Consider the following 19,163-nt stretch of genomic DNA (forward strand, 5'->3'; position numbering starts at 1 on the left):
TTTATGGAACTGAATTCTCTTCTTGTCTTGTAACTAATAGTGCTCAAGCCCATATGGTAATGTAGATGTGCTAGTTATTGCTTCCCCCCCATTTTACTTCACAAGTTAAGGCCATCCCCCACATCTTCCTCTTCTCAAATTATGCTTAAGCACATTCCGTACCACAAGTGTGAGGACTTTGTAAGCCATTTATATTTATGATAGACAACACAATGTAGCATATGAGCACAGGTTCTGAACACGTGAATACCCACACTTTTCCCAATTCTACAACTGACTTTATTGCATCTTGGACAATTTTAGGGTCTCTGTCATGATTTTTGCTTTTGTAGAAATAACCCTTTAGTCTACAAGCCACCCAAGGTGCTATAAGCATTTCTATATATAATTATACACTAATTTCAATATGTAAAGACAGAGTGCACCAGTCATAGAGGTTTATCTTCTGGTGTACTTTCCTTAACTTTAAGACAACTTGTATATTGTTACTGAACTTCATTATTAGTGGGTTGAAACTTTTTCTTTTTTCTTATGCTCTGCTAAAGTATTTATTTTAAAGCATAGATTTATTTGAATGAGAGACCTGGAATTAATTTGTTCAACATCTATTTAGGCAAATCAGGATTCAGACCTTTTCCTGTACTTAACTGTGGGGAGGTTAATACACATTTTAGTTGTTGGCTTTGTTTTCTGAGTTTTTATTTTTTTCATGTTGCTCCACCTTTGGACTCTGGCTGAAGGGTTCCAAATATAAAGAAAAAAGCTGTTTTAAGGTTGCTTTGCTTATATTCCTTGGTAGAGAGGCTCCAGGGAGCAGGCATTATGGCCCTATTTTTGTTGTTTTCAAATAATTCAGAATTAACCTCAGAACTTTTGGTGCCAGTTCTGCATGGAGGGCTCTGAGTTATGAGGATCAAAAACTAACTGTTGACATTTCATTTACTTTTGCTTCTTTGTCATCTGGTAAAGTTGTGTGTGGGTTTTTTTTTTTTTTTTCTCCTCCTCTTCACTTCCAATATGCTTTTACCTGTGCTTATGTGACTGAGCCTTTTCCTGCATGTGGTTGGAAGAATAACTAAAAAGTATTATGCTGATGTTGTTAATTAAGGCAGTTGTTTCCAGGGACGCATTGGGAGTATTCTCTTGCTGTTGTCCACTGCAGATGAGATGGTCTTTCGGGATACAACTTCTCCCTGTTTCTAGCTGGGAGAGCAAATGCTCACCATGAGTCTTGCGCACCATAGGTGTCTTAATGAAGCTTTCTGTGTGTTCGTGAGGTCATTATTCCTTCTGTAGGGTAATCATTAGGTAAAACTGTATCTGGGAGTCAGAAAGACTGGTCTTTAGATGACAACAGAGAATGAAGCTCATGCTTCCTGATTATTGAAGGACGCAGAATCCATTACCGTAAAGATCTGTTACCTAGGAATAGGGCTAGAGTGGGCTAATAAATAAATAAATAAACAAACAAAAGAATTATGTTAACTGAAAGTAGTTGTAATCAGTGCTTATCTTTTTCTCTTTTGGCCTGAGCCTGAAGGAGTGGTCCTGTACATAGTTTTTTTTCCCCCATAAGACAAGCAAATTTTGATTTGTGTCAGCCTTGCCAATGGGTAGCGTTCTGCTCCCTGGCTTGCAAAAATGTTATGCAAAACACTTCCTGTTTTCTGCCTAGCTCTAGTTCTGATCTGGAGAAAACTTTTTGCAGTTTTTGTCTGAGGAATTCAAACAGCTTCCCAGCATGCTTTTATGACCTGCTGAATAGATAGAGACTTGGAAGCAAAAATGGATTTAAACTGTGCTTTGGGGAATCTTGTTTTACATAATTTTTTCAGCTTAGTTTTGCCTAAGCTTAAATAATAAATTTAGTGATGTGCTTTCCAGAGTTTTTCACTGCTTAGATCTTCTATTGGCTGCTGTTGGTGGCAATGCACTCCCCATTTCTAACAGCCGCTTGCAGGTCCAGCACTCAAAAAATGAGGCACTCACTCACAAAAAGGTCATTTTGAAAATAGGCACTTAGTCACTGAGAGAGTTAGGACTATCGGGGTGTGTGTGTGCGCGTGTGTCTATATGTGTATGTGTGTCCTTAAAGAATTCACTGGCTTTTCCTCTATCCCTGTAAAGCGATTTTCCATGATAGAGTAATTCTAGCCCTGCTTGAACAAGAAGTACTGAAAATCGCAGTCTCATAAGAAGTGAAGGTTTGCAAAATTTCTCTGTTGATTACCAGAACAGAGCCGTTGTTTAGAATATGTTTTATTATGTTTTTAGATAGGTATTTAGGAGGGGAGGAACTTTTTTGCTTTGACCAGCAGTCACCCATTGCAGTGTCCAGCCATGGCAGGGACAAGAACCAGATATTTCAGCAGATGATTGCAGAAACTCTCTTAGAGACAGCTGTTGAGTAGTCATGGCCATAAGAGAAACTGTCTCTTCATCCTTTTCTCTGGGTGATGGATGGCATAAACCACTAGAGCTTACCTTTATCTAACTTCTTAACTTTTTGGCCTCAGTAACACTGGTGGCAATGAGTTCCACAGAATAATTAAGTATTTTCTTTTATTTACTCTACTGTCTGGGGGACTTGCCAAACTGAACTGAACACGTGGTTTAGCCTCATGTGAGACCTCTCTGATAGAGGTGATACACTGACTAGTTTTGTTGAGAGGCCTTTAGCTACAGCTACACCGGGGTAAGTTGTGAGGCTATCCAAGTCAGTCAGAAGTTCAGAGAAAATAAGCTGTTAAAAGTTCTTCAGGATTAGTATGAATCCCAGGCTGAAATTAGGATTTGGGAGCAGTGCAAATGATTTCAGGTTGAAAATGAAAGAGGGAAAAGGTAGCATGAGCTGCAGTGGGGGATATGGTATGGATTTCCACAGCTGTTCTCCACCTTATTGGAGGTTAGCCCTTTTGTGTTATTTTATAACTTAATTATACAGTTGACCTACTAAGCCCGAGTGGCCGGCTGGAGTTGGTATATGGATTCTGAAAGTTAAAACAGCCTGCACATTAGTTTTATGGTAATGGGCCAGAGAAGAGGAGTTTGGGGGGAGGCAGGGCAACTAATACAGAGGGTGTGGGTTGCCTTTACACCTCTGTTCTTTCCTCCAGCTCCCTAGCGTGTCAATTATGCCATTGCAGAGTCCCTTGCAGTGATTTGCATATCACTAGGAGGATATAAATACTTCAAAAGAAGTCTAGCTCATTCCACTTTACCGATCACTCCCAAATTTGGCCCTCTGAATCCTTCTGCAGAGCTTTGATTTGTAAGAAGGGCTGCTGGAAAGGGGCTAGCTCTCGCTTACTGCCGAAACCACCCCCTGTGTGTTGCACAGCACGGCAGAGTAATAACTCTTGGTGGCTAAAAGTGGGTGGGGGGGCAATGCTTTTCACCAAATCTACTAAATCTATTGCTGTGACATGCTGTGACAACCCTTTTTGGAAATAGATGCACACTGACATATGCTAATCCTACAAGTCGCTTTGCTCTTTATGACAGGTTGTAGCCATTCTGCCCCATTTTAATCTTTTTGAGCATCTCCGTTTATGATTTTAATGGTATGTTACTAGGGCTAGGAATCTGACTCCTGTAAAACGGTGAACATCCACACCTGGCCTGCGCTTTCGCTCAAAGGCCGCTGTCAGGAGAGAGCAGTGTCGCAAGCTGCTTGAATACAAATAGCCCCTCTCAGCCCTGCTTGGCTAGTGATAGGGGTCCTCGTAGGGGCCGGGGTGGCCTAATGGCTCAGGCATTAGGCTAAATACAGCTGTTCAAAGGTAGTGCTTAAGTGACGGGCATGATGGATTAGCAAGAATCAGCAGAGTGAGTAGAGATGTTTCCCAAAAGTTCTTGGGACAGGTTTTGGCTAACACCTTGGCCTAATGTCCTTTCACAAATAAATTGTGAAAGCATTGCAAAGGGAGTGGGTTGCTGTCCTTGGGAACGATTTTCAGCAGCGTGTCAGAAGCTGCAAACAAATCTCGGAGCTTAGAGCAGACAGACTCCATTTGAGAGCAATATAACAACAAGTGATAAATCAGAAATTATAATCTATGTCAGAAATCGTAATCCATGCCGCTGCCTGGTGAGCGGCCTCTGGGACCCTATAAAATTGCTTTCAAAATGTTACATGAGAAAAATCATAGCTCAGACTTGCCGGTGTAAGAAGGTTGCCTTAGAAATTATGAGATTCTTTAAAATAATGAGTATGGCATTTTCCTTATTTTGAACTTGAGGTATTACTTTTCATAGTAGATTAGCATCTTCCCATTAAAACTTCTGGCAGAGGGATGAGATCGAGGTTTGCTTTATTTTTTTGGTTTTTGTCCCGCCTCCTTGCCCTGCTGAGTCTCTCACAGTGTCACATAATACAAGAGCTGGGGCTTTAGGATGGAAACTCCCTATACTGTAAGATTCATTTATAAAATTGCAAGATCAGGGAACAGTTTGAAGTCCTACGAGACAAAAACTTAACTCTTATTTTGTGTAGATTCCTCCAAAGAGGCTCCTCTACTGGTATATATGTTATGCTTCAGTTTTTGCTGGTGCATTTTTAGTTTTTAAAGTGCTGATATTTTTCTAAGGTCACTATAGCCTGTTGTAGAAATGCTAGGTTGGAGTTAAAGTGAAACTTGGGGGCTGGCAGCAAAGCAACTGTCAGACAGCAGCCTGACTTCTGGCTGCTTGGAAAGACCCCTATTTCACTGTCTTTATTGTTCATGCAACTCTCTATCTACAAGTCGGATTTACTTAATTTCAGCTTTCTAGCATCCAGTCAAAGCTAGTCACCTGGATTCCCTCTGTAGTTAATGGGAAGAGATAAGTACCTCCAGACAGTGTTTTATTTTGGAAAGGTGAGATAAATCAGCTTTTGGAGATGCATATCCCTCCCTATTGATGACAGAGGAGCCCTAGAGAGACTGCTTGGACTAGATGTCTACCTTCAGATTGTTGAAGTTAGGCAGGATGTTTACTACCCATCTTGCATGTTTTTTGAATTGCACTCGCTAGCTATGGACTGATGGAAAGGGAAACAGGGACTCTAATTTGATATGTCAAAAAAACATAGGCTTGGAGTGAAACTTCAGGCATTTCTGCCAAGCAAGCTGGGAAGTGACCATGAGCAACGGCAGCTTTGGAGAGGCAATGGATGGTGGCCCCATTACCATGTTGCCAGCTGTGATGGGAGGCAGCTGGTGATGGCTCATGCGTGGTGCTGCGGTCCGGTCCCCACAGGTGCCTGGCCGCGTCACCCCCTGGGATGTCACCTCAGCACCCTGAAGGTGTGCACCCTGGCGGTCAGGTATTGGTGACTGTGGTAGCCTGGGGGTCACTGAGCCGCTTTGTTTTTTTTCTCAGCGAAGAAATAAACATGGACTTTTCTTGAGAATACAATAAGATCAGAATACATAGAAAAGTAAGTGTGTGAATATGTAAAGATTACTACTGTATATACATCTGCTACCATTCACTCTTATGGTTGGAAGATTATCAGCTCTATATCCCCTGACATCATACAGTAGAAAGAAAATTTTCACACATTATCTTTTCACGTATTCTTTTTATCATCAGGACCTCTGTAAGCCAACAAAGCTGCTGGGAAACGGATACAGTTTCTTTACAACTTCTATGTATTATTCTGCAGTCATAGGAAACGGGAAAAAAAAAATGTGAAAAACAGGAATGTATTAAAGACTGCTCCTTCACTTTATTAACATTAAAGCAAGTGTAACTGCTCTGCAGAATGTGGAAAAAAAATAGAGCTCTACCATCTTGCAGCATCCAATAATGCTTTTTATTTCTACCTAATTTAAATGGATACTGAAAGAAAAATTCCAGAGGTGTGGGGCTTGCTTTTTTTTTTTTTCCTTTTTTTTTGGGGGGGGGGTTACAAAAGGCTAAAGAATTCTTAAAAATGAGAGTGAGTCTGAAAAGGCTGGATCTTAGACCATTTAAAACTGGATTTTCAAAAAGAATTTAATGCAAGAGGAATGCATGTCTTCCCACTTATATAATTGTGGATTACAAAGACTCCAAAAGTGTCCATTCTGAAATAAGTAAATTACTCTTGCATTACATTTAATAGTGTATAAGTATCTAATGTGGCTGGCAAGAGAGGTATATAAAAATGAACTCTTTATCAATAATCAAATTTCAAGATTCTATTAATAATATACTAGCCAAGATCACTACTGTTTCTTTGTAATTAAAATTCTTAAGTAATGTTAAATGATGTCGATGACTGCACGATTTAACACGATTTTCTTTGCACATTTTCTGTAGTACCAAAAGCTAATGCAGCAGTGAGTATTTCTAGGAAATAAAAGCAAACCAGTAGCTATGGGTAAAAATACCCACTAGATGTCACTACTAACCTGGCAAAACAGCTGCCACTACCAAGCTTCTAGACAGCATGCTATTAATTTATAATAAAAGGTATCTGACAGCTTTATTCTGATGAATTATGGGAATCCAAAGGATAATTCCAAGTCTTTGGTTTATAAATTGTCATTGATTTTAATGTTCTTTGTAAAGTTGTGGCACGCAACAAATTTTCCTGCCAAAAGCTGTTAAATAAATAGTCATCCTTTGCTCTGAATAGTACATTGAACTTGTTAGAGTGATGAGCAGAATGAATTGATGGTTATCCATAAACCATTTATGACAGAATGCACAGCAGCAATTCAAATAATTATTGAATGCATTTATTATAGTTTTTTTTTTTTTTTTAAATGCTCAACTGAACTGAGAGGAGCAGGCGCAGGTAATAGAGAGTAGCATTTCCTCACAGTTCTTTGCCTGACACTTTGTCTTGAGTGACACATGGCAAGAGCTGTGGCAGGGTTTCTGCAAGGCACATCTGCCTCCTCCCTGCAGTTGTTTTATTTCTCAATGTATGAGATCTGGCTTTATAAAAGTATTTTTCACGCCCTCCAGAAACGGAGAGCTATTGTAAAGACAAGCTTATTTTCCTTTTCAAGCATTAACTACAAACTCTTGTATTTTCATGAAAAGCTTAAAAAATGCATATAATATTTTCAGTTAATTTTAAACTTGGATTTGCGTATTTTGGATACTATTCTGTGGAGCCACAGCTGTGGAAGGTATACGTTTTGCTATGTAATGTCCATCCTTAAACAAGACAACCACATAAAATTACCTTTAAAAAAAATCCAAACCTTTCCCTAGATCTGAGATCTGAAGTGAGATCAGATTCTTTTTAGAGACTTAAACAGCTAACAAAGTGTGCGAGTGGTTTGGACGTGGAAGGACTGAAAGACTGTTTCTAAAACAAAAATCAAGTTGCTTATATGATACTGCTAGCCAAAAATAGTAAGTGGAGGTGCTAGAAATCTTGCAAGTAAGCCTTGTAAAGTTTGCAGCACCATTTTGTAGAGTCAAGGACAGATCCCCAGATTATATAAATCGATATAGCTCAGATTTTGGAAAAATAAAAATTCAGTTTACAGCAGCTGAACGCAGGGAGCTAAGTAGGTTTTATCAGCTCACTCAAGCTTCATGTCCACATGCTGGTATGCTTGCTTAAAAGAAGTAAAACCTTGAACTTTGAGATTTACATGTCTGTTTTCTAAAATAATGGTAAGCTTTCAGTTTATATGTGGAAAACCAGATGAAGCAAAGTTCTCACCTGATACTTTTTGCTTCTTGCAAAAACAGAACAGAACAAGGAATTTCCTGGGTTCTGCCTATTCACAGACATGCTAGTTACAGATGCATGACATCAGGCTTATATTTGAATATATTTTGTCCGAGAAGCTGCCACAATGTGAATAAAGTGTACGTGTTTTTTAAAGGAGGTATAACGAAAAGGTGGGAACACAAAGAAAGAAACAGCTAGAAAGTTTTTGTACAGCTGACTCCCACTGTCAGCTTCTCTGGAAGCATTGTGGTCTGACATATAAACACTGTGTTTACCAACATTTCAAAATGCAGCCTATAATCTGTGTACACTTGTTATTTTAATAATGCTTTTGATTGCAAGCTGCAGACAAACAGACAAATGTTTGAGTATAGGCTACACAGTGTGGCTCATAGGTACAGACAGATGCCGACGCACTTCAAAAGCTTTTGGTTGTATAGATTCAAAATGCGCTTGGATTTAAGTTCTGCCAGACTAAAGCAGCGAGGGAACGAGATTTGTCAGGATACATTTATGCAGATTTTTAGTGCATGGGAGGGATGGTAATTATGTGCTAAAACTGAAGGCAGCACCTTTTCCCAGCATGGATCCTTGTCGTGGCGCAGGGCAGGTACCCAGGGCGCTGGAGGTGTCGCAGTGCCAGGGAAGAGGAGATGCTTCATTTTGGGGGGAAAAAAGGGGGAAAATTTGCGCTAACACCGAACACACTGCCAGTAATTCCTCTGTGCTCAGGACTGCAACAGAGGGTAGGTTTGTGCAAGCCCTTGCTAAAATCCCTGCTAGAAAGCGCAGCCGATTCTCCCAGTTTAACATCTGAAAGCTAAATAAACGACACGTTGAAATCTGTCGACATCGAAGCAATATTAGCCAAACAAACAAAACCCCCAAAAGCAGGCAGGTTGAGTGAGACGCGATTTCTGGAATCTCCATCTCTGAGGGCTGCTTGGAAGTATTAGATCTCACTTCGCTGTGCAGCTTTTAAAGGGAACGGCTCGTGCAAGATCTGCCAGTGGTGTAAATCATCCCAGCATCTTTCAGACTAGTGGAGCTGGGATGATTTACTCTGGCTGATGCTCTGGTCCTCTGAATATAGCCAGATTTGTCCGTGTGTCTCACAAGTTCAGGGGGAAAAAAAGGAGATTAAAATCTCTCTCCACACATTTTTCCCATTGCGTGTGGAAAAAAGGAGGGGGGGAAAATGTAAGAAAAGAAACGACCAAAAACTTGAAAAAAATGCTCCACGCAATTTTTATGGGGCCTCTGAGGACCTTGAATTTTTAAGTAATCTTTTTTGATGATTTTAGGCAGACCATTAAGCTGAGGATAAAAGTCCCTCTGTTCAATATCTGGATACATTAAGCATTAGGCTTAAAATTTACAGCTTTCATTTTGACAAGGAAAATGGCACATTTGGTCTCAAGTGCTACCTTGAACTGTTTTTCAACATTAAGACAGGTTGTCAGTCCGAGGGGAGGAGGTCTGTGCACCAGTGGCAGCTGCTGCTGCTCTTGCTGTGTGTGCATGCAGGGATAGAAAGATGCGGCATTGCTGCCCGTCAAGAGCTGCAAGTTGAGAATGCTTTGTTTTTCTAAAGAAAAAAATTATGCTGATCCAGGGGAAGACAGAAAGCAAAGGGGGTGTCACTTCTGACTGCAAAAGGAGTGCTTCATCCAAATATTTGAAAGAATCAAAGACAGAGGAAGACGGAAAATCAAGAATCATATTTCCGAGAAAGCTTTGGGGATTAGAGTAATGAGGAGTTTGACTTCCAGCTTCCCTGGTGCCATTATTCCAAAATTATTTTCTCCTCCCAATATTTGTGAGGATATTTTACCAAGCAGCAACTGCTTTCAATTTTCTCTGAAAAAGAGAGAAAAGCAGACACATTTATTGGAGGCATCTTCTGCTTGCTAATCAGGAAGATTCAGTAAGATCTGAATAGGAATCTGAGGGGGATACATCCATGACATTAATTCAAAGCACAACTACATACAGCTGTTTTTAATAGCATTTTGTATGGGCAGAGAAGCAGTTTGGGCCGTTCAGTAGTGAAGGATCACATTTGCTGTCTATAGGCACGTAGACACTTCTTTCGAGGTTTACCGAGGCTAGTAGGCACTTTTGGTTTGGAGGATTATTACTGACTTGAATGATTTCAGTGATTTTACTGCAGGGATTTGGGGTTGTGACCATTTCACACAATGGTAAGCACTTGCAAGATCATGTATTCGTCTTTGGAAAGGCACAGGACTGTCTCAATTAAGATGTATACCTACCTCACTTAAAGGTGGCAAGCCAGATTTGCTGGACTACATCACAGTACTCAATGATGCCTTTCCATTTTAGCAAGACAAGTTCTGAAGTGAGTTTCCAAAATTTCTAGTTAATTGATGGTAGTGGGCAAGAAGAAAAAACTACTCCAAGAAGAGATTAGCTTTTTTTTGCCTTGCTGCAGTAAGAGGGTTTCAGGGAACAGAAGTTAATCCATTGATTGACCTTCATCCAAATGAAAGTAGAACTGGAAAGTAAAATAACAGTAAAAAAAGTGTCTCTGGGATTTTCCCGTGTGAGCAGAACTAGCAACAACTGCCAGCATATATGTCCTGGTAATGGTCACAACTCCTAGGGGAAAAGCGTTGTACTAACCACAGCCAGAGTATCTCGGAAAGATCTGAAGTACCTACAAAACTACATCCTATCTAGCTGCAGGAGACAACACATGATTAGTCTGTGTAAAAGCAAGAAGCATATGACTGGTTTGCTGGCATTAGTCTGCTTTTATTGTTCCTGTTTTTATTAACTTCAAGTGTCTTGTGATATATCTGATACTTGAAAAGAAGGACAGCAAACAAAAGGAGTTGTTGTTTGTTTATTTGTGTTTTAAAAATCTTTTTCTTGGAGGCAGTGAAATATTAACTCAGCGCAAGTACAGTAGGCTGTTGTCTGTGATTCTTCACACAGTCAAGAGAGAGCTGACCTACCACCACAAATACCACTCACATGTTTTTCAGAGACATTAAATAGGAAAATATCATCTCTCAAGTCACAAGAGAGCTGAGAAAGCGAGCCATAACAGGGTCAATTAAACAGGCTTAATTATAATGGAACTTGTGAGCACTTGCCACGCTTTGGGTTCAGGCTTGCAGCTGGATTCAGGCTTGTAGACTAGGTCAGTCTTATAAATATTTCCATGCAAAAACTGTTTTGATGATCAATAACTCAGAGTAAAGAACACTATCACTTTGTTTCAGTAATTTCTAAAAGTGGACAGAAAATACCTAGACGTTTTAAAATCAGCCACACTTGATGAGCTTCTTCCTGGGCTGCTTAACGTAGTGAACTGAAGTCATCCCAGAGCTGACAATGGTTTGTCTTTGAGAGCTATGAATGAGGCACCAAAGCACTGCAAAAGGCATATGTTGTGTCAGCATTTGCATGGGAGGAGTAAAAATAGCTAGGGAATTTTAATCATGTCATCTTAGCTTCAGTTCCCCCCCCAAAATTCTGGAATAAGTAGTCGGTCAAATGCTTTGTAAGCACAGAGAAGTTAACAAGATGAATAGTGACCAAATGGATTTGTGGAGAACAAATCATGTCAAACCAATCTAATTTCCTTTTGTGAGAGGGTATCAGATCTTGTGGATAGAGGAAAAGCAGCAGATATCATATTTTCGGTTTAGTTAGGCTTTTGACATTGTCTCTTATGACATTTAAGCAGGGGAAACCTAATATTGGCGAAATTACTGTAGATTGGGCACAAAATCAATTAGAAAACTGAATACAGAGAGTTATTAGGGGGTTGCTGTCAAAATAAAAGGATGGATTGAGGGTGTTCTGCAGAAGTCTGTCCTGGGTTCGGTACTATTCAATATTTCAGTTACAATCTGGGTAACGAAACAGAGAGTATGCTTATTAAATTCCCAGTCAACATGATGCTAGGAGAGACTGAAAGGACATTGGAGAACTGTATTAAAATTAAAAAAAAAAATGAACAAAATTGAGAAATAGTTTAAAAAAAATAAAATGCAATTTGATAGGAAGAAATGCAAGTATCATACTCAAGCTTGTATAACCAGCTGCAGAAGTACAGGGTGGGGAGCAAAGCCTTAGACAGCAGTTCTGTAGAAGAGGATCGGCGATGTACAGTAGAGCAAAAGCCAAACATGAGTCAACAGTGTCATGCTCTTGTGAAAATGGCAAACATCATACTGGGATATATAAACAGGGGCATGGCCTACATGACCCATGAAATACTCCTGCTTTATTTAGCATCAGTAAGACTTCAGCTTTAAGGCTGCATCTGATTTTGGGTAGTGCAGTCCAAGAAAGTTGTGGACCGACTGGAGAAATTCCACAAGAGAACAGTGGTAGTGATCGGAGGTCCAGGAAATGTGACCTGTGAAGGAAGAGTAAAATAAATCTCTTTTAGGGCAGAGAAGAGAGAACTGAGGGGGGAATGATGACTGCATGCAACTACATAAAAGCTGTTGCAAAGAGAAGGAGAGTAGTGCCATCTCCATGTTCAAAATGGCTAAGACAAAAAATAACGGGTATAACTTGCAGCAAGAAAAACTGTGGTTAAATGCTAGGCAACTTTGGAAACTTTAGGCAAACTTTAGGAAACTTTGTAACAGCAAGGGTTGTGGAGGGCCTGGGGAGCTTGGGGAAACACTGTTGTTCTGTCTCTTATAGAAGGTTTGGCAAATATCTACCAGGAACCATACAAAAGGAGTAGATCCTGCCTTGGAACAGGAAAAGGGGCAAGGTGACCCCACAAGGTCACTTTCAGCTCTTTGAAATTGAGCATGGTATGTTCAGAAAATTCAGAATTTGGGTTAAATAAAAAGAAATCAAAGGTATGGAGAAAGAAGAATATGCTCTGAGGACAATGACGATGATCAAAGGTTCTGGGGAAATAGCAGAGAAGGAGAGGACAGCTTAATAGGTGTCACTGTGGCTCTAACTCAGTTGGAGTTTTCCAAGGGTGGCCAAGATTTCACCCTATGTCAGTTATTTCTGTAACCCAGGAGCCCAAGCAATATTACAGCTTTTTTAGAAGGAAACAGTTCTCATATCAAGCTACCACTGCTGAATTCACTTTCTGTTAACATGAGTTGAAATGTAAGTAACCTTTTCTCTCTGAGTCTATCCATTCTTTAGATGCATACAGGTTCATAATCCTCTTTTTGTTAAGTAGAATGTACCAGACTGAGCTTAGCTGACTTCAATATATTACTGTTATATGTGGGATGGAGTAATGCTCGTTTTGCTTTTTCTTAATCTTCTCCCACAAATAATGTTTTCATTTCTTTTTAATTTTCATGTTGCAGTTGTATAGCAGCTGTGTTGTACCAGTCCTTCCTTTGCTTTTTCATAGTCTGTGAATCTTCATTGATTTCATAGAGAGCTAGCTTCTAATCACTATCTTACACCAAAAAGCCAGATGACTGTGGAACACCTGAGGTAGCCAACAGTAAAAGAGATGGGAAGGGGGCAAGTCTCTGATCAGAGACTGAAGAAACAGGCAGGAAAGCTCCCTCTAACATTGATAATACAGCAGTTAGGGGTGCTGGGGGAGTTCAGGGAGGATGGATATCAGAAGTGGCCTGGTTTGCGTGCTCCTCCTAAACAACATCATCTTGATAAGACAGTCACTGAGCATGCTCAAGAAGATCTGAATCTCAGCATCTCTTTTAATTGCAAATAATGAAGACATAAAGGTGAATCTCCTACAGCCCAGCAGTAGAGCTGTGAGGCTATTAAACAACTCCATATATTAAAATTTAACAGCCATGGGACTATATGTATATGTGCAAGCAGTCAACTTTTCTATGGCCTAAGAAATCCTGAATCTGTTTATCCAAGTTGTCCTAAGTGGCTTGATTTGTTCAGTATGCTCTGAGGACAGCTACTAGACTGGGACCTCAACATGACATAGGAATGCTCACTGACAAAGACTGGTGACTACAAATTTAGGTAAAAGCTAAACAGCAATGAGATTTCAGTCACACCTAGTTGTTGGGCATTTTAGTTTTAGGAAAGAATCACCTTTGGATTGAATCACTTGAGGATGACCCAGTTAGATCTCCTAGTTCACCTCAAAGAAAGCAGTAGACTTTTACCATGTAGGGCTTGTAAATCAGGGGAGAAGTGACATGTAAGATACATATGCACAGGGGACTAACAATAGTCTTTTATTCCCATAAAAATCCTTTACTCTGGCAGGACTGTAGCTAACAGCACAGTTTGGATGTTTCTATGTGTTTGAGCTTTATGCATTTGAATATTGCAGAATGGAAAAAAAAAATACATGAAACAGTAGTGATGTTTCCTGCAGTAGTGGTCACAGGTCTGACCTGTGCTTTGGTAATGAACAGTGACAGAAAAAAGAAAGTCCCTATTCAGAGGAGGGTAAGATTTAAAACAAGCTCCTAAATTCTCTTTTTTCAAAAGCGATTCATGCACTTAGGAACCTACAGTCCGTTGAATTTCAAGCCACTTTTGAAAGCAGGATGGAGAATCCAAAGTCACCGGGATTATCATTTATGAATGTATTGCAAGCAGTGGGAATTAGCCTCCTGCAATCCCTTTAAAGGTATGTGTTTAGTTGTCTGGAAGTCTTTATTTGCCATCCAATTCCAGACTGACTTTCACAGGAGAATAAAATAAGAGAGGATGTTAGACAGCAGAGGAGCATAGCTCAGGGCCCTAAATCACCAAAATCTGTGATGCAGTACAAAAAGTATGAGTAGTCACTACTGTCCACCTACCTGTGCTTTACAATTTGACAGTTTCCTTCTAGCCCCTGTAACAGAAGTGGTCCTTGCAGGGGATGCAACAGGAGACATGGGAAGAGCATTCCAGAGCTCCAGGGGTATTTCAAAGGAAAAGGTGAGCCTCAAGAGCAGGAGAAGACATTAAAACTGGCAGAACTGGTAAACTAAACAGATTGTAAGGAAGGAGGAATAAGAAAACGCTAGGACCTGAAGGATCAGGATTTTTGAAGTGCGGGTCCCCATAACAGTATTTTTACTATAATGTAAAGGGGAGGAAATAAGAGAAAAGCAGGTGGTTGTAAGTGAGAATGGACATAAAGGCAGCAACAGAAAGGGAGAGTCAGCTTTTTCTTGGGAAAGGAAGAAAGTGAGAAGATGAGATTTTACCTAGAGGTGATTGTTTTGAGATGGAACAAGAATCCTAGAAAATGAAAGAAAAGGAGGAGAGGAACTTGGAAAAGAAGGGACATTATGGGAAAGTCAAGAAGAGGGGAATTCAGGGCTGAAAAAGCGCTGTTTGAAACATGCAAGTTAAAATGGTCAACACACAACTCAGTGAAACAGTCGGTCCTTGTCTACCTTCTCAGGCATTTAAATATGCCATTAAACACATTTGTAAATGCCTTTCCAGCATACTGACACTGTTGTCTCTTCATTTGATGAACTGAACTGCCGTGAGTTTTCTAAAATTTGACCGATATCAGATTTCTGAAGCCAGAGAATAAATATCTGTCTCACTTACAAACATGCCAGCTTGTCAGACTGTTATTACAGCAACCAGCATGAAACCGTGTTGCTTTTCAGGGGATGTGTTTGCTGTACAGAGCTCCAGCAACTCTAGACATGACAGCAGAAGCAACAGCACATAGCCCTGTAACTTGCATTTGGATGAAGTTACCAGACTGAGCAAACCATTGTAAATTGAATCTGAATAATTTTGTTTGTCTGCTTTTCTCTGTGACTTTACTTTTTTATGGTTTCATTTAATAGGATATATTTGTGCATAGGGCAGAAAGTTGGGGTCTGCTGAAGAAGTTTTAGTGAGCTGACCATCAGTGCTAAATAGCAAAGAAAAATTATTTCCAAAGCAAAATGCATTTTCATAAGAAAATAGACAGGAACCTGGAGGAAATGAAGAGTTTACTAAGGTTGTGGAATAGGAAAGAGAGGGAAAGATACCTAGAGTAAAGGATGATTTGTTTGTAGTGTTTTGCAGTAGATAAGTCTAAAGTGTGGGAAACTGAAATTTTTAGAGGCTGTGGCCTTAACTAGTGAGAAATCATTGTTACACAGGCCAAGAAGTTTAGAAGACCAATATTAAATGATGCAGGTCTCCATCAGAATGATTAGTTTAACTCCAGGTGATTATATGAGAAACATACAACCGTATGTATTGTAACTAAATAAGTTTTACAGTATAATTCTGGGGTGTTAGAAGAAATATTCATTTATTTTATCTACATGTGAACTAAAGAAACAAGATTATATTATCCATGGTGATTCAGTCAAAAGGCCTCAATGGAAAGCAATAATGGTGACTCCTCTACTGTCCTCTTCCAGTCACTAAGCAGCTCTAACTCTCCACAGGTGTGACATGGTCCTTCAAATAAATCTGAGTTTTAAATATTATGATGGGATTTTCAAAGAAATTGCAGGAGTTAGGCAGTCATAATGCAAAGAAGTTAAAGACCATGACTCCTTTGAAATTCCCAACCTCACACTTAAAGCTAGCTGTTGTTTCATTCATTTAAAATACTAGAGGAGAATTTGTGAATCTGGATACCACACCGCACCATTAGGCTATCAATCAGAACCATTTGCTTGTCTCTATTTCTGCCCACTAATGGAAGATCTGGGCTACTGGGTATCTTTTGGGGAGGTCTTTCATTAGGCCTATCACTTTTTATTTTGCACTGTATTGTTGTTGGTGCTTTGCTTTTTTTTTTTTTAAACTGATGTTTTATCTTTAATATTGCCTATGTCATTGCCTGAGGGACATGGGAAATATTTCTTCTGATGCAAATGATAGCAGCAAAGATAACAGATTTTACTGTAAGGAATACATTTAATGATTCAGAGCCTCTCCCAGGTCAATTTAGTGCCTTATTGGTGGGTGCAAAGTGCGATTAGGATATCTGATTTAATTCTATTTACAACGGCTGGTGTTGATGCATTCAGAAGCTGGGGTGCCAGCTTTTCCCTAGGAGAGAGGTGGATCTGTATATATATGCATGTTTCTTTTTGACTGAGTGAGAATATCAATGCACTGCTTTTAGCTTTTGAACTGCAATAGCAGAGGAACCTTAAATAAAGCAGGCCCTTTGCTGGCTGGGTTACAGCCACTGCTGCTGGAACCATGATTTGCCTAGACAATAGCAAGGAGGAAAAGAAGGAGCTCCTGTAGCAGGAGTAAAAGAGAAGTGAGTGAAGAGATGGGTCTAATTTGATCCAGAAAAGACTCCTAGGTAATTTTTTTCTCAAGAAATTGATTACTGACAAGCTGGTACACATGCTGGGTGAGACAAAAGTGTCAGAGAGGACCTACTGTCATTAAGGGGATACTGGGAGAAAGCCCCAGTACAAAAATTATGTAGAACAGGAAAAGGAGATAACTGTGAAGACTCTGAAGGAGTCCACAGAGACTGCACCGTGGTAGGGAGCAACAAGCTTACCTGGATGAGTTCAACACTTAGGTGCTCCTCATTTTCCACAAATTCAGCTGTGTTTTATGGCACATTTATGATTCATTCTTCCTGGGGGTTGATGTCTACATTGATTGCTCCAAAATCTTGGTTACGATAGAGAGTATTCTAGGCTCTGTTTTCTATCTTTACACCCCTACATGCAGTAAATGTTGCTAAATCAGGTCTCTTGTTAGGGAGCAGAAGCAACAAACAGGTAGGTTTATAAGTTTTACAGGTGGGTTACAGGTCAGCCTTGGTATCATATTGCCCATATTTCTTCTCACCGTTCAGCATACCTTTTTTTCCATTTTCCCTTGAGTGTAAAATATTTAAGGGACTTTTTCTCTTCAGGTAAGTTGAACACTGTAATATCATTTCTGTTCATGGACCAGTGAACACTCCAGCTTGTCAGTATTCAAATTATTATCAAACTGTTTAGTACCTGTCTAATTAAAACAGAACTCACTTGCTGATCTCTTCATGCTAAAGCAAATTAAATCCTAATAGGAAAAGTGATATATCACTTAGATCAAAAGAAAATGAATAACAATAACATAACCACCTCTTTTCTACTTTTTTTTTTCTAGCTTTTTTTTTTCCTTTTTCTGGAAGTGGGGGAGGGAAATGGCAGGCAATTCCTGTTTTTAGATAAAAACATATGTATTGCTGTAATCTTCATACAGTTCCCAGTACTAGCAAAATTCCTGCATTTTGCTGTACTGAGATGGAAATTTCAGCAGAGGAAGGGGAGGATATTATGAGGAAAGGAGCATGGGGAGAAGAGGAGGAGGTGATGGACAGGGGATGAGAGCATACTTGAGAAAGTGAACACATCCCTAGGACGTTTAGAGCTAAATGAAGAGTTTTTGCGATTGCACCGTTGGCTGCAGGAGGGCCGATGCTCCACTGAATTCTCTGATCCTTTTGTTTTGCTTCATTAAATTTTTCAAGTGTCTTAGGGGAGGGGGCTGTCCTAGTCTGATACTCTTGGGTTATTGGTAAAAATAGACTAGAAAATATCTCCTTGTTTTCAGTCTATCTGAATAAATCTTCCAAGAGGAGAATGGTCTGTTCTTCTTCTATTAACAAAGGGACCACTTGTCTTGGGGTATTGACTTGTTCTATGAGTCCTTCAATTCTTTTTCCTTCCCTTTTTTTTTTTTTTCCTCCTCTCCCTTCCCCTGACCCTTCCTCTCACTGAGTTGTAGCACACTTGCCTCTGGCTAGGAATATTAACGAGGGTTTCTTTTCAAGAGCTTATGCAGATTCCACTCTGTGAATCAGCTGGCAAGAGATGCTGTCCAAGTAACTTACCCAGAGTAGTGCCCAGGGGCAGAGTGTGTTAGTGCATGGCATGCCTCATTCCCTGGCCTGAAAATAAAAGGTCAAAGAGTCGACTTTCAGTGTGGGGTGCCTTGTATGGTAGGGATGGCTCTGAGAGAGCTCTTCATATGGCAAAGGTTATTTAAATAACTATAAATTAGGAATGGATGCTAAAAATGTAAATTTGTGTCAGGATGGGGGAATGGGTGGCTCAGGTGTTTCATTATTAGCTGCATGAGCCTTTTCCTTTTGCTAGTTCAGATCTACTCCAGGTCAGAAGAGACACCGAACATAAAAACTGTCTGAGCAGGTTTCGCTAGCCAGCATGAAATGAATTTAGTGGGCTAAAGGGGAGAGCATTTCCCAGTAGAAGTCTTCTGACCACATTGCAACCTTCCATTGCTAGGCAACTTTGATCAGTGAAAATTTACAAAATCCTGAGCAGATTAGGTCTCAGAAACAGGGCACTCCATTCTCCTGGAACAGATGGGCCACCTGGAGTGAGGGGTGTCATCGTAGCAAGGTGGCTATATACAGAAATGCATACTGCTGATGTATAAATTTTTGTCTGTTTTTTAATGACTTAAAACCATGCTTACTCTCCTCCTCTGGATCCTTATTCACCTGTAACCTTGTCCTGGTTTTCTTGGTGGTTCAGTGCATGAGTTTTTATGTTCCAGGAGAGGCCTTTTCTCAAGTGGGGGGTTCTGCCAG

Source organism: Apteryx mantelli, chromosome 1 (assembly GCF_036417845.1).
Source record: "Apteryx mantelli isolate bAptMan1 chromosome 1, bAptMan1.hap1, whole genome shotgun sequence".
Lineage (NCBI taxonomy): Eukaryota > Metazoa > Chordata > Aves > Apterygiformes > Apterygidae > Apteryx > Apteryx mantelli.